This window comes from Neophocaena asiaeorientalis, unplaced genomic scaffold (assembly GCF_003031525.2).
Source record: "Neophocaena asiaeorientalis asiaeorientalis breed wild unplaced genomic scaffold, Neophocaena_asiaeorientalis_V1.1 scaffold56, whole genome shotgun sequence".
NCBI lineage: Eukaryota > Metazoa > Chordata > Mammalia > Artiodactyla > Phocoenidae > Neophocaena > Neophocaena asiaeorientalis.
This window is the reverse complement of record NW_020175837.1, coordinates 864759-879920: the sequence shown is the minus strand read 5'-3', so window position 1 is coordinate 879920 and position 15162 is coordinate 864759. Positions and strand designations below refer to the sequence as shown.

The 15162-nt window shown below is 41.3% G+C and overlaps 1 protein-coding gene across 3 annotated transcripts in view; it reads right to left on the bottom strand.

Moving 5' to 3' along the window:
- The window catches only part of SUGCT (succinyl-CoA:glutarate-CoA transferase), a 735783-nt gene that overhangs the window by 108410 nt on the left and 612211 nt on the right, over window positions 1–15162 (bottom strand). The gene's annotated exons all lie outside the window — the stretch shown is intronic.

The following is a 15162-nucleotide window of genomic DNA, read 5'->3' as shown; positions in this document are numbered from 1 at the left end:
TTTTTTCCTTTTTGAATGTAATTGATACAATGAATATATATAATATGAAAGATAAGAAAGAAAGAAACAAAGGAAGGAAGGAAGAAAGGAAAGAAGGAAAGAAAGGAAGGAAGGAAGGAAGGATCGTCCTTGGCTCCCCAACACACACACACACACACACACACACACACACACACACCCCACATCTTTACCTTTACACACCCCTTTTCAGTTTTGAATTGGTATGCAGGCTTGTCAGCATAGATTTCTTGGGCTTTCAGAACATCAATCAGCTTCATAGCTATAGGCAAAGTTCTTTCCTTAGGGAACACTTTTTATAAAGCAAGGGATATATTTTGCTTTCTCCAGTCAGAGTAAAGTTAAGGATGTAGCTAGCTCCTTGTCACAAGCCTGAATAAGAGGGAGAAATTTTCTGCTCACCGCTCACTGTCATTTTCTCTTTCTAACTCCTACTTCCCCTGAATTATTGATTAATCTAGCAATTACCCAGTGACCACTTTAACGTGAGTTCTTTGAGGAAAAGGACCAACGCTTACTGCCCGTTTATCCTCAGTATTTGGCACCTGCTAGGTGCTCAATAAATGTTGGCTATTCTTTAATGATAACATTATAAATCAGGAAACAAATCAGCTTTAACTCTATCAAGAGGAATTAAGACAATTTCATGGGACTAGGACAGCTGTCTGGCCCTTCTCATGGTTATTTGAATCCCAGATCTGAAACTGACAGGAAATGAAATTTTAAATATAAATACCACTTTTTAATTCATCTTCAAATAACTTCTCTTTCTTTTTCTCTCCTCTCAAAAGAAAAAGAAGGAAGAGGAAAAGAAAGAAAAGGAAAGGAAACTTCTAAGAGGCTCATTTTCTTCTCCAAGCAGAAAATGGAGGTCTCAAATGCTTACAAAATCTGCCGCTTCCATCTCACATTTACAATCAGCAGTGAAGTAGAGATAGGTGGAGGAAATGAAAAACTACAGGAGTAGAAATTGCGTTTGCCGAGTACAAATGTAAAACTCCAGTTTCCACCTTCATTCTCCCGTGTTAGTTTTTGAAATCCCCATAGTAGGAAATCCACTTGAAATACGTTTGCCTTTGGATCTATTTTTAAATGAAAAAAATCTTAGTGCTTCTGGTATATGTATGTACTAGAGACAGTCTTAACCTAAGACATTAAGAGAGAAGCCTGGGGGCAATTTATCAATGACAGAGCCCAACACCAGAAGAGAAATTCTAATGGCTTTTTAACAAAGGTTCTATTTTTAAGACCTAATTGGCTTATCCACAGGGATTATTTCTGGTATTAAAGTTTTCAAAAAGAGATTGTTCCAAGAAATTCAGACAGGATGTATGGTAAAAATCATCACTAAGGTGATACAACAGCAGTAAATATTTATTGATGCAGAATAAGAAGCTCTGGAATATCTGGGGACTTGCCTGCTATTGTTGTGAGTTATGAGAGACATCACAACCAAGGCCTGCTGTTGTTTTTCTTCTTGCAGCCAGAGAAATAAACGCAACCCTGAGAGTCATCAGAACATCCAAGGGGACTCATGACCTGTCCCCTGGGAATATTTGGTCAAACTCCTGCCTACAGATTCTTCAGCTTCCCAGTCTTCCTCTTTTCCTATTCCCTTTAGTCCTCCTAGCTGTCCACTGGCATGGTATTTCTCCATTTCTTTAACACACTCACTCTTACATTTTAGTCCTTCTTCATATTGCTCTCAGAATTTCTCCACACCCAGTAATATCTGGCTGCCTCAGATAGGTGAGTCCACTGGGGAGTGTAAATATGGATCAAGTGAACGATGGTGCTCTGCCAGGTTCCCTTCCAGCTCTTTAGGGACCCTGGACTATTAATCATCTTCTCCCCTGTATATGCACCCTTTGTTTCTCTCTACTCATTTCTTCCTATTACAAGTATCTTCTATCTTAAAAGACAATCTTGTCTTGGAAGCATATATTCTATTGGCTCTGGTACTGTATCTTCCTACCTTCCTTCCCACAAAGACTGGTCTATATTCCCTGTCCCTACTAGCTCACTTCCCATTAACTCCTCAACCTACTAAAATCCAAAACCCGGCTTCTGTCTCCACCATTCCACTGAAGCTATTCCCCTTGGTAGACCAATACTTCCACATTACCAATGTCCACGGTACTAAAGAAGAGGCTTTAAAACAGGTAGCATCTTCTGGATCCACTGCTGCTTGCTGAAGAAAGCAGTTCTTGGTGGTTCTTTATGAAGAGGTAGTTCATATTGCGGGTACCACGTTACCTTGCCTCCTGGCTACAGCTGACCCCAGGGGGTGGGTGTATACCAGTGACCCAAAAACTAGCAATCTATAGACTAAGAGGTCCCTGTCTAATTAGAAACATGGGGATGAATTAGCCCAACTGGAATCTGTCCTTGAAAGACTGGTCTAGAGATGGAATATGGCAGTGCAGCCAAAGCACGCAGACCTCCACAGACAGCCAAAGAGTTAGGTTGATGGTAGGCAGCCTAAAGAGAGATCATGAAGCATCTCCTACACAAAGGGATTGTGGAACCTCCTCTATGTTCCCATAGTTTTTTTCAGGAGGCAACAAGATATCCTGAGTGCAAGAGTTTATTTGTATCTTGAATGGACTTCTAGTTTCTGGACTGTCTTCCATACTCTACGAGGCCTGACTTTTCTGGAGTTCCTATTCTCCCTAAACCTGGCTGCATAACTAGCGTTCCTGTCTACTTCATTTTCCTGAGTGTGTACTTACGATAAAGCCACTATTGCTTCATAAAACTTGAAGGAACATAGTCTTTGGTAGCAAAAAGCCCACATAAGTAATAGAGACACCCAGCAGACATTATCTTATGTCTGTGATATTTGACTCTGCTGATCACTACCTCCTTCTATAAGTTCTTTTTCCCTTGGCTTATGTACAATTCTTCTTGGTATTCGAATTCTATGGCTCTGTCTTTTCTTTCTTCACTATCTCTATTTCCTCATTTCAACCCTTAAAACTGGTTATTCCTCAGGCATACCATGATCCACTTTTCTTAAATCTATCAATATATACTATCTCCCTTAAGAAGTACATACATTATTCAGTCATAAAAAAAGAATGAAATAATGTCATTTTTAGCAACATGGATGGACCTAGAGAGTATCATACTAAGTGAAGTAAGTCACACAGAGAAATGACAAATACCATATGATACCACTTATATGTGGAATCTAAAATATGACACAGGGACTTCCCTGGTGGGGCAGTGGTTGGGAGGCATGGGTTTGAGCCCTGGTCCAGGAGGATCACACATGCCACAAAGTTAAAAAAAAAAAAGAGTACATACATACATAGTCATGGCTCCAAACTCCATGTAAATCCTAATGACAGCTGCTTGCTGGACAACTTATCTTCATGGCATATCACACAAGATCCTCCAGTTCCACATGGTGAGAACCAAAGTCACCACGATTTTGCACAAAATACCTCTTTGTCTTGAATTCCTTCCATTAACAGATGATACCCTTGTTATCCTAAGAGCCCCAGCCAGTAACACAATTCTAAATACAACACAGGCTCTTTATTTATTTATTTACTGGTTGGCCATGCCACGTGGCATGCGGGATCTTAGTTCCCCAACCAGGGATGGAACCCATGCCCCCTGCAGTGGAAGCGTGGAGTTTTAACCACTGGACCGCCAGGAAGTCCACTCCATGCTTTAATTACTTCCCAATAGATCTTTACCCCGGCCCTCCTCCACTGCTGCCTTGTTCTGGTTCTTCTCCCCTGAGCCCCCCTTGATCACTGCTCCTACTGGGTACTCCCACTGTGCCTTCTGTATACCTTCCACAGCATCAACCTGCTGTACTGACAGCTGTTGGCTTCCCCATCTGCCTCTGTTAAGACTGCAAGTTCCTCGTGGGTAAAGATCCAGGTTTAGTCTCATTTGTACTTCTACCACTGAGCACAATGCTGGCATACTACAGGTACATATTAATGTTGAGTAGATAATAAATGACTAAACAAATAAAAAGTCAGACTTGCCTGCACGGTTCCAGCCTCCTAGCTGCATCAAAACCCATTCAACTAAAACTGGGAAATGTAATACTGAACAACAGAGGGGTTAGTTCTGTCGACTGAAAAAAAATGCATAACCTAAAAGTTGAGAATCAGGTTTTATTTGGTGGTCTTTCTGAGGACTTCAAGCCCGGGAAGCAGCCTCTCAGATAGCTCTGAGGGACTGCTCCAAAGGGGTAACGGAGGAGCCAGGATATACACGGGGTTCTGCAACAAAGACCAGGCAGTGGGAACATCATAAGATTACTGTTAATTAAAGAAAATCAGACATCTCAAGTTAAGGAATTCAGCGCTTTTCTATGTATGGAAAGATGCAAGAGTCTGGGTTCATTGAAATCATTCCTTCGGTGTGCAGCTTAGGTATCTAGGGCTGGTATCATGTTCCTTCCCATCCTGAGTCCCCTCAGGGCCACTGCTGCAGGTGGCTGCAGTGGCTGAGGGCTTGTGCGGCAGACATATTTCCTCTGTAGTTCATAATCTCCAAACCTCTCCCCTCAAAAGGGCCTCTCTTCTCAAAAGACACTAGAAGACAAACACGTCCTCCTGACTCCCATCCCATCCCCTTCTCAGAGTCTCTCCTTACAAGACCTTCATGCAGCTCTTATTTGACTTATTTGGGGACTCCTACCAAACAGAGCGTGGCTCTGAAGTTAATGGCCATAGCTAATACTGCAGAGCTGTGATGACCTCACTCGTCAAGGTTCTGTTCATTCCATATGTAGGGAGGACCTTTACTTTTGCACACAATGGGGTTGCTGAAGAATGGCCTTAACAACCTCCTTAGTCTGAAAACTTGAACTGTTGTCTTCATGGGCCATTGGTTCAAAAGGAAGGATTTGTGAAAGAGCTTGAGGAACGAAATACTAGTATGATGCCTCTTTACTTAAGTTAATCCTAGACTCTGTTGATGGTAGGAAATCCAGTTACCTTTTGCTGTGTGTGTGTGTTTGTGTGTATGAGAGAGAGAGAGAGAGAGAGAGAGAAGGAAAGAAAGAGAGGCAGGAAAAAAGGAAGGAAGGAAGGAAGGAAGGAAGGAAGGAAGGAAGGAAGGAAGGAAGGAAGGAAGGAAGGAAGGAAGGAGGAGGGAGGGAGGGAGAGAGAATACATGTACGAACACAAATGTACTTGTATGTGTAGAATAAAATATAGAGTCACCATTGCCCATTTTGATTTGCCCCCACTAACGGAAAAAGGTATTAGCATATATGGTGGAGAAAAATAGATTTATATAAAATTTTACATGAAAAACTATAGATGGGAAAAATAATATGAGCTAAAATTTATTTAACACTTATAATATTCAGACACTATTAAGAACTTTACAAGCATTATCTTTAAAAATTCTTATAACAACCTTGTTTATAGATAAGAAAACCAAGCCTCTGATGTAGCTGAGTCACTTGGCAAAGTAACAGAACCAGGATTTAAGATTAGGTGGATTCATCTTCAAATCATGTTTCAACAGCTATAACACACTGCTGATCAAATTTACCTTATCAAGTCCAACTTGCTAAGTTTCCAGATAACAAAACTGAGGCCCAAAGGTGTGAAGCAGCTTGTCCAAGGTCACACAGTTGGTCAGGGACAGAGTCAGGACCAGCCATGAACTACCTACGGGTAGCTTGCCCTGCCATGGAAACACATGATTCCTGAAGACCGATAACAATGAATAAGAAAGAAAAGTCTGGGAAGTGAGCAAAATAAAGTCAGATGCTTTCTGCTTCTGCCTGACTTTGGGATGGCCTGCATTCTGTTTCCTATAAAATTGCCAAGAGACAACAATTACACTCATGGGAAGGAAAAACAGTCTGTTTGAATGACACATACAAGAGATATTTTTGCATAAAAGCAGGGAATCGGGCCACTTACAGCCTCTTAAAGATCAAAAGGCCCTTGGAAGAATGTTCTTCCTCACCACCAGCTCCTTATCCCAACCCACAGCTGGCTGACTTCCTTATTAGGCTTGGACAATGGAAGGGCAAAGAATTTAAACCAACTAGGCCTTGTGAAGCTCAGAAGAGTAAGGCTTGGGGAATGGAGGCAATGTCCCCTGGGAGCATGGCTGGAAGTAGACCGTTTGGGCCATGAGGGTGGAGACAGTGCCCAAGCACATGGATGCCTCTGTATTCAGACCTGGCTGAACACAGTCCTCTCAAATGTAAGGCTTCCTAGTTTTCTAGATAGCTCTTCCCACTTGTCCGAGACCCCAGGCTTCTGCTGCAGGCTATCTGATATCCTCCACTTACAGGTGAGGCTGGGGGCCAGTCTTCAAGAAAGGAGTCCTTCCAATGCTCCCAGGAATTAAGCAGCTCTCTGGGACTTGGAATCCACTGCTAAGCCTACTCCAGTGCTTTCCCTTGCTGGCAGACAGGGTAAGGACAGGGTGGCCTAGGGACATGTCCAGTATAGCTATATGGCCCTTCCACCCTTTCATCAAAACTCAAACTGCCCCCAAGTTAGCCTCTTCATGGTACGGAGCTTCTGTCTGGCTGTCCAGCTCCCTCCCATAGACCCTTCCTCAAGGGCTATTATCCTTTCCTAAATCTCAGCTCATTGACTAAGTTTTAGTTATATGACCTGGTCCTTTGGCAGTCTGCTTACTTCTGCTGAGAAACTGAGTAATTTCCTCCAGACTCTACCTGCCTTGGCATTGAGCTCTCCACGGATTCCTCCTCCTCAGTGGCCCTGGCTTATTGGAAATCTATCAGGTGAGGCCTCAAATGCTAATAGAACTGGCCTGTGGGTTGTCAATGATTCTCTCCAATTTGTGAGATTATAAAGAAACAGTTACTGCAACCGCTGCTAAGCTCCCATGACTTCTACTACTACCATTACTAATTACCATCCTTTGGGTGATGGGCATTGTGCTAAGCGCTTTGCATGCATGAACTCATTTAATCTTTACAACTTTAAGAGGTAGGTAGTGGATATCCATCTTATTTCCATTTGGTAGATCAGGAAACTGATATATAAATGCTGAAGTGGTTCTACATGGAGAATAGCTTAGGAGTCTTCTGAGATATTCATCATCTCATCCCTTAAGGCAGCTGGGCCAGACTCTCTGGCCTCTGCCTCAAGCAGCCCCAACTGTTTACTCCAGGGTTCTTACCCCAGCATCTGTACAAATATTATCATTTTTAAACGTATTCCATGACATCAAAAATGTTGCGAAGCCCTAGCTTAAGCAACTTGGTTAAGTGGTAGAGCCACTCTGAATTCGAATCTGTGGAAATCAGAACCTGAGCTCAAGACAAACATTCATAATGATTTTTTTCCTAGTGAAACAAATAAAAGGGGAGGGAGTAACAAAACCAAGATATAATTCTCCAAGGATGAGTATAAGAGAGCGAGATTAATCAGAATCACCATAGTTTCAGTAATTTTATAAAATTGAGAGAAAAGAGTGACGAAGTCCAGAAAAGAGAGGAAAATCAGGTTGAAGAGGGAGGTTAAAATGATGATGGTTGAGAGGAGAAGGCTAAACGTGTCTTGAATAGAATCTCAGTACTCAAAGAGTTCCTCAGGAATAAATCACACTCAACGTTCATAGAAGCATGGACAGGATAAAACAGATTTAAAACAGGGCGGACTTTGGGGTGAACATCTGTTAAGTCTCGACCACGAGTCTGATGAAACCCTGAAACTGACTCTTCAGGACCACCTGGAATCCTCTGAGAACAAAACCCTGTCAATACTGCAGGGTTGAGACATCCTCCTTCTCAAAAGCTGGAATTTAGCCCAAAATCTCTAGCCCTAGGTACTTATAAACTTGAAATTTCTTTAAGCTTTTAGTTTTATTCTATAGACAAAAGATCTCATTAAACTTAGTGGTTTTCACTTGGATGCTTGATATTTTTGAGGGTTTGGAAGTATATCTACTCGTTGCTCCTCAGGAGGTTCCCCAAGTGCTTTCCACGATGCATGCGCTGTCTCAAGGAGCCTTTTCTTCTCACTGCTCTACACTTCTGGTGTTTGTCTCTGAGGCTCCTTAGATAACATTACACACACACACACTGATTTCAGACCAAGTCAGAGCAACACCCTCATTTTATGTTACTACAATAGCTTGATAATACACATGGAACCATTTACTATGTTCAAAAACAAAGCACTAGCATTTTTATATTAAAAGCAACCCCAAAGGAATATGTGCTCTTTTCACAAGGACATGAAACAAATGACAGCTGCCATTAAGTCAACTGCACAGAAGAACTATTGATTCCTGACAGTGGAGGCATTAACAGTTTCATAGGCCGGGTTCACGTTTGGATGATACCAAAGTGATTGCGCCCCAAATGGTTTCCAAGAACTTGAGCTTTGTAAGAAAAGCTTCGAGAAGGTTCAAACCAGTCTCAGTGTCTTTGTCATACCCTCATGGCCACAAGAGCTTGCATATACCCCTCTCTGCATAAAAGCAAGTCTCGTTGCTTTTAAGGTGTGGTCAGGTTGGGGGTCAGCTTGAGGTGAAGTGGAGAACCCCAAACATATTTTGGCTTCCAGACAGGAAACCAGCAAATGGTTTTCTTTCTAACTAAACCCAAGTAAGAAAAATGTTCACGTCTGTTTTGATGAATGAGTTATTCAGAAGCAGTGAGTTCATCTATTTTGGCGTCCAGCAATTGGTGAAGGCCCACAAAAATAGTAAACAGTGCCTTTCTAGCTTTGTGCCTCAACCCAAACAGTATGTTACATGCAGCCAGCCAGATTCTACCCATGGACATACCAGGATGGGTCCCGCTGCAGCCAATGAAAATTACGTGAGAATTTCTGGGGGGCAGAGTTCAGCTAGGGAGCTATGCACGAGGATCCAAGGACAGGGTTTGAGCCCAGAACTTAGCTCAATGGGTTGGATGCACGGGCCTTTCAAGACAATGCCTTTTTTCTTTGCAGTCTATTAACCAGCATGCTTCATGCAGGCATGGGAAAACTGATCCAGGAGCCAGTGAACCCTAAAACTGTCCAACTGTCTGAAGTCATACTATAACAAGACAGAGTCATTTTACTTCTGATGTGTGCTTTCGTGTAGACATATCTAAGCTGACCACAAATAAAAGTGAAAACAGATCCAGAGAAGTACAGCAAACAATGGAAAACAAATGGATTCTGGAGTTCAGATGACAAGACTGGTTTCGTATGCCCCCATATTTTGCCTTTTTTCCCCTAAAACTGTTTTCTTAGCATTTCTAGCATTATTAACGGAATTAAATTATTCCACATGGGTGCAGAATCAGTCCCATGGTGCCAACATTCGTTTTCTGCACTCCGGCTGGGAGAAACACGGCACTTTCATGACAGCGGCCCTGATCTTTTATTACGGCAATTTAGGACTCAGTGTTTACCCATGGGAAGGTGGGCATCGTTCGGAACATATACATGACAAGGACTTTGTTTGTGAATACCTTATCATGTTTTCTAACAGATGCTTTCACTTAAGATATTCAGTCCTTGAATCCCCACAATGTTGATTACACTGAAAGAATGTGTTTTGTCTGAGAAGGGCAACTGCCTGGACAGTCATGTTCTTAAGAATTAGGAGGACAATCCCACTCTTGCCCCCCTTAAATATAGAAATAGATGCAGGGCGAGGTGCAGTATCCCCTGGATTCCTTCTCTTAAAGTTCACATTATCTAAGAAATACTTATTAAGCATCTTTTACGTGCCAGATACTTTTCTAGATGCTAGAGAGATAGCAATTAATTAAAAAATTACCAAGTGCACCTCTCTCATGGAGCCTACATTCTATTTGGTGTGGAGAAAATAAACAAATATATCAATACTTCATTGCTCAATTCAGCATTTGCTTACATTTTTGCTCAGCATCTCTTCTCTAGTTTTAAGTCCAATGCTAGATTTCTGCACTAGGTGTATAATGCTGCCAAAATGTGTAAGCTTTTGGAAGGCAGGATGAGGTCTAGGTGCCTTTCTTTTCCAGGCAATCATCAATTCCTAAATGATGATGATCAGCATCTTTGAAACAATGAATAAAATACTATTGTCTCAAAATCTCATGCTCCATTCAGTCACTCTAGTATATGGATTAAATCCTGTGCAGTGAAGTGGATCTTTTTAAATGACTAGATAGAAAACGTCATAGAAATCACTCTTTTCTTCCTCTTCCAAAAGCAAATGTAATCAATGCACTACTCTGCCCACTATGGATTGTCATAATATGCTTTATACTCTCAAATAAAACTAGCATTTAAAAAATACCAAATGCGATAGCATGAATGTGCCAAAAATGGTTTTCAATTTACTGTATGATTTTCTTTAGAACTACTGCTTGATTTCTTTCGGTTCACCTAAAACAAATCTCTCCCTAGGTGCATGATTATATCGTGTATGTGACTATTTATATAGCTGGCAAAAAAATTAATGATGATAGTATCTACTATTTTTAATAGTTCAAAAATCTTATTTTGGAAGATACTCTTGTTTCCTTCTTGAGGATGGAATAAGAAGACACGACGTGAGGGAAGGAAGGACCACAGGAAATGTGATTTCATTAAGATTTAAATGAAAATGTGTCTTTCTGAGGCATATGGCAGGTAGTTAACGACACAGGCTTTGGAGTCAGAAAAAATTGGCTTGACTCCTGCTACACCAGTTGTATAATTTTAGGCATAGTTGAACCTCTCTAAGATCAATCTTCCCATCAGTAAAATGAGAACATTTTTCTTATAGAGATAGCAGTTGTGAGGGTAAAATGGAACAACATCAAATGGAGGACTTGGAGCAAGGTCTGGCATGTCTGTAAGTACTCTATACATGGTAGCTGCTTGTTATTATTACTATAATCAGAAATATTGTTATTTTATTTTACTATTACATGATCAAGTAGAGAATCTTGCTTGATCTTGACCATGTGCAGCAAGGAGAAGAAGAAAAAGTATAATAGAAAAGTTTTGTCTTCCAAAACACAATTACAATTGAAAATAAAAATTGATATTTTTATTATATCTCGCAATGATCAACAACCTGGACTAAATATCTTTTTAAAAGAAACATGAACCAATTTCTAACTTCCCATAATCAGGGAGTGAAAGTTAACATGTTTAAATGGAAAACCATAAGTAATCTTTTAATTTCATTCGAATTTCTTATTGTAGCGAACACGAAATAGAACAAAAAAATAAATGAAATACAGTCATTCATAGATCTTCTGGTGCAAAGTGGGCTGAACTCTGAATAGGAAGTAGGGCAAATGGTTACACTGAATGTCCCCACTTTGAGCTTCAAATTCGCAAGAAGTTGGCTCTTCAATATTGTGCTTTCTACCAGCTAGCCGTGAAAGTATGTGCTGCCCAAGGGACGCAAAGGATGCCCAGTGGTTTTATGGTGGGTATTTTTAATGAGCCTGATGAAATGTACAGCTTCTGTATATCCCCACTTGATGGGAGTTGGGTTATCCTCTTGGTTCCCCAGTGGGTCTCAGAGAGGAAGCTCTTCTGCTTACTACTTGGAATCACTAGAACACATTGGGGGAAGGTATATACACGGCTTTAAAAATGACAAAGGGGAACTCGGAAGGATTTTATAGCCTGAACAGAAAACCTAATCCATAATGAAGGAAAAGGGGGATCAGAATAGACAGTAAATGTAGACCCATCAGTAGAAAGAGGCTTTTGAAGTTTTAAAATGCTATTTTGGTGATGATCAAATTGAGAAGTCAGAAAGGAGACAATCTGAAAGTGCGTGACTGTGTGTGTGTGTGTGTGTGTGTGTGTGTGTGTGTGTGTGTGTGTGTGAGTGCTGACACCACTGAGGAAATTTCCATAGGGGATAGAGAAAAAATTCATTCACCCATTCTCTACAACCCTGCCTCTCACAGTGTATCTTCAAGTCATTTGTCTGGTCTAGTTTGAAATGACTAAGTGATGGGGTTTCCAAAATGTTCCCAGAGAGACTATTCTACAGTCTACAAAATTTCACTGTTTCCTCTTATTTAGCTTAATTTTACTCCACTTCAATTCACTGTTTCTATTCAAGGGGAAAAAAAAGGAAGCCTGTTCTTTAAATTCATGTCATAGGAAACAGTTTCTGTTTTCTTTTCATTTTAATGATTGGGTTTCTCTGAGGCTATGCCTAACGTTTGCCAGAAGGGATACAAGACTATAAGCCAGTTCTTTTCTGGTTCAAAAGAGCTGTATTGGCTCACGTGTGAGGTCAAATCCTCATGGAGGCTCAACTGTGAGGGCATTTTTAGTTGCATCTACCCTGGCTCACAGGGGCCTGAAGAACATCTGATAAACCATACATTACATAACATCTTTAGGGTTGTTTTTTTTTTCCCATTCCTATGCCCAAGATACATAAATAAGAGTTTAAAGTTCAGCCCAATTTGAAATGTCCACAAGCTTTCATTTCTAAACTTACTTCCTCAGAGGAGCACACTGACATCTGCTGTGCCTCCCAGAAGAAGGGGCATCCTCTCTCGAAAAAAATCAAGTCTTCATTTTCCTGGTTAAGATCTTAGACTATTGCCAACTTCTTCAAACCCCTTCCCTCACTGCCCAAGTGAAACCTGCCCAGGAAGATGAACTTGAATTCTACAAAGTTTCTTATCTAGGACACCTCCAGAAGACAGGGGAGAGGTTTAGGATAAAATTTTAGTTTCTTTCCATCCTCTCTGAAATAAACCAAGCCTGTGAGTACAAGGCACAGGTCTCTAATGAAATATATCTCAGGCGCCCTCCAGATGCTCTGAATTGATGGGAGTGATTACATTAATGTAGACCCCAGGCTCCAAGACATGCTGGATCAGAAACTCCTGCAAATGGGGGCAAAGCTAATAAATGCCCTGGGGGATGTGTATGCACGCTCAAGCACGAGGACCTTGATGGAATCAATCTTTTTGACTCCACCCAGGAGAGTGTTTAGAAACTTTTGATATTTATGCACTTCCTTACATGCGTTGTCTTTCCCTTTTCCCCTATGTATACTCACAATGGAACCATCCTCCATGCGGACAGCTGATCTGGTTCACATGAAATGCAGACAACCAGAACTGTGGGACTGCTCTAGGTCAGCACAGCAAGGGAATTGGGAACATGAAGCCAGCTGCCACTTACTGGCTGTGTGACCTTAGCCATGCCATCTAACTGCCTGTGTCTCGGTTTCCTCATCTCTCGAATAGTAGTAATAATAGCACCTACCTCATGGGCTAGTGTAAGGACTATATGATTCACTTAATTGATATTTGTAAAGGGCTTAAAATAAAGCCTGAGATACAGTAAACCACTCTCTATAATTGCAGACACGGTAAATTTAGGACTCTGTGGTTTCAACTTCTGTACACAGTATAGCACCGTCTGTAAACCCTGTACACCTTCTTGGGTAGAAAATAAAGAAATAGAGAAACTTGAATCTATGGTGAGCAGTGGCAGAAAAAAAAAAAAGAAAGCTTGGTCTCTGTGGAATCTAGAAGGAACAGCAAAGACCTTACCAGAACATGAGTGCAACGCCCCAGACCACAGACACCCTCAGACAAGGCCACCCCTACCGTTCAGGGCAGAGAACATTAGCAAGAGGCTGCCAGACAGCTCAGACCCCACCGTCATGTAAAGGAGAGGAGTACGTCCTGCTTTTTGGCTGGGTAGGCAAGAATGAATCTTTGGACACTCATGACAAAGACTCTTGAATGTCAGAAATGAAAACCAATGTCTGCCTGGAGCACAGTGTCATTTTTGAGGCCCACGGTGACTAAAGCCACCCTCGCACTTGTGCTAACAAAGAATGCCCCTTTAGACAAAAAGATTCTGAAGGAAATCTTGCTGATTTTCCGGAAGAGAGTCCTTCCTAAATTTGTTACCTGGCTTTGTCTGTGACAGGTTCGCGATGGTAATGACTTTTTCGCGGCAGGTATTCAGTATTCTGCTTGTTTCACAAACTTCCTTCACTGTGTTTTGCAAGCTACTGCCAAGGGTAAGGCTTCCCCATGCCAGGTTTTCTGAAAAATTAATAAATCTACTGCCATAATCCTTACTGCCTCAACTGACAAATGTAATAAACGACAGGATACAAAACCCAGGTTTCCTAATGGGATTGCTTTCCCGCCCCACTTTTTTTTTTTTTTTTCTGTCTTTGACAAGTTTTACAGAGTAGCACTTCTGAGACGTGGTCAAGTGCTATAAACCTAATCCTTAGCAATTTCCTCCTTAGCTCAAATAATCTAAATATTTTATTAATGGTAAAGGGTTTCACATGTCAACTCTCAACCAACCCACCCTGGTCTATCCCTTGCCTCTGTCTCTTCTTCTGATTGTTTGGGTAATTTTCTTTAAAAAAACATACTTCTGTCAATATTTCAAACAAAACACACAGGACATTTTTTCATACCCTTTCTTTAGAAGTTTTCAAAAGTAGCACGCCATTCTTAAGCACATCTATCAAAATGTTGCAGTAACCTTGATGTCGGTTAAAATGAAAACGTGTTGGTTTAAGTGTGTGGATATGTCAGAGGGCCAATTCCAGGAGATCCAAAGGGCTTTATGGTGCACAAAGGGAAGGGGGCGGGTGGCTCCAGACTCCCTGCTTGGGAGAAGCAGTTCTGGCAATCTTTCGGGACTTTGGAGATGTGACTGGAGGTGGGTTCGGGCCCAGGATCTACTCTGCCTTGTAGGAGCCCCTTTGTCCAAGATGGCTGTGGGCATCCTCTAGTACAGCAAAGCTATTCATCCACGTAGGCAACAGCCATCTTCCTATAGCAAAGATCTGCAGAGATTTACAATGGTGCCAGGGTAGTTTGTAATAAGGAATGACAAGTTATTACCTATTTATGAACCTAACGTTTTGGGGGTAGAGTCCATTTAACAAAAATATTTTGTTAAACAAAAGAGAAAGCAACATCTGTTACTAAGTGCTGTGTCAGCCGGTGTTTGAGGAACTTAGATATTTTAGCTCCTTGGATCCGCGTGATAATTCTGTGAGGTAAGTTTCATTTCCCTCACTTTAAGGTAAGGATTATGATGCTCAGAGAGATTAAGTGGCGTTCACAAGGCATGTACGATAAAGAGAAAATAAACGGTGGTATTTGAACCCTATAGCATTAGACAAAACAATGTATGTTCACTTAAAATCCAAGATACCAAAACACTTTGAAATGCT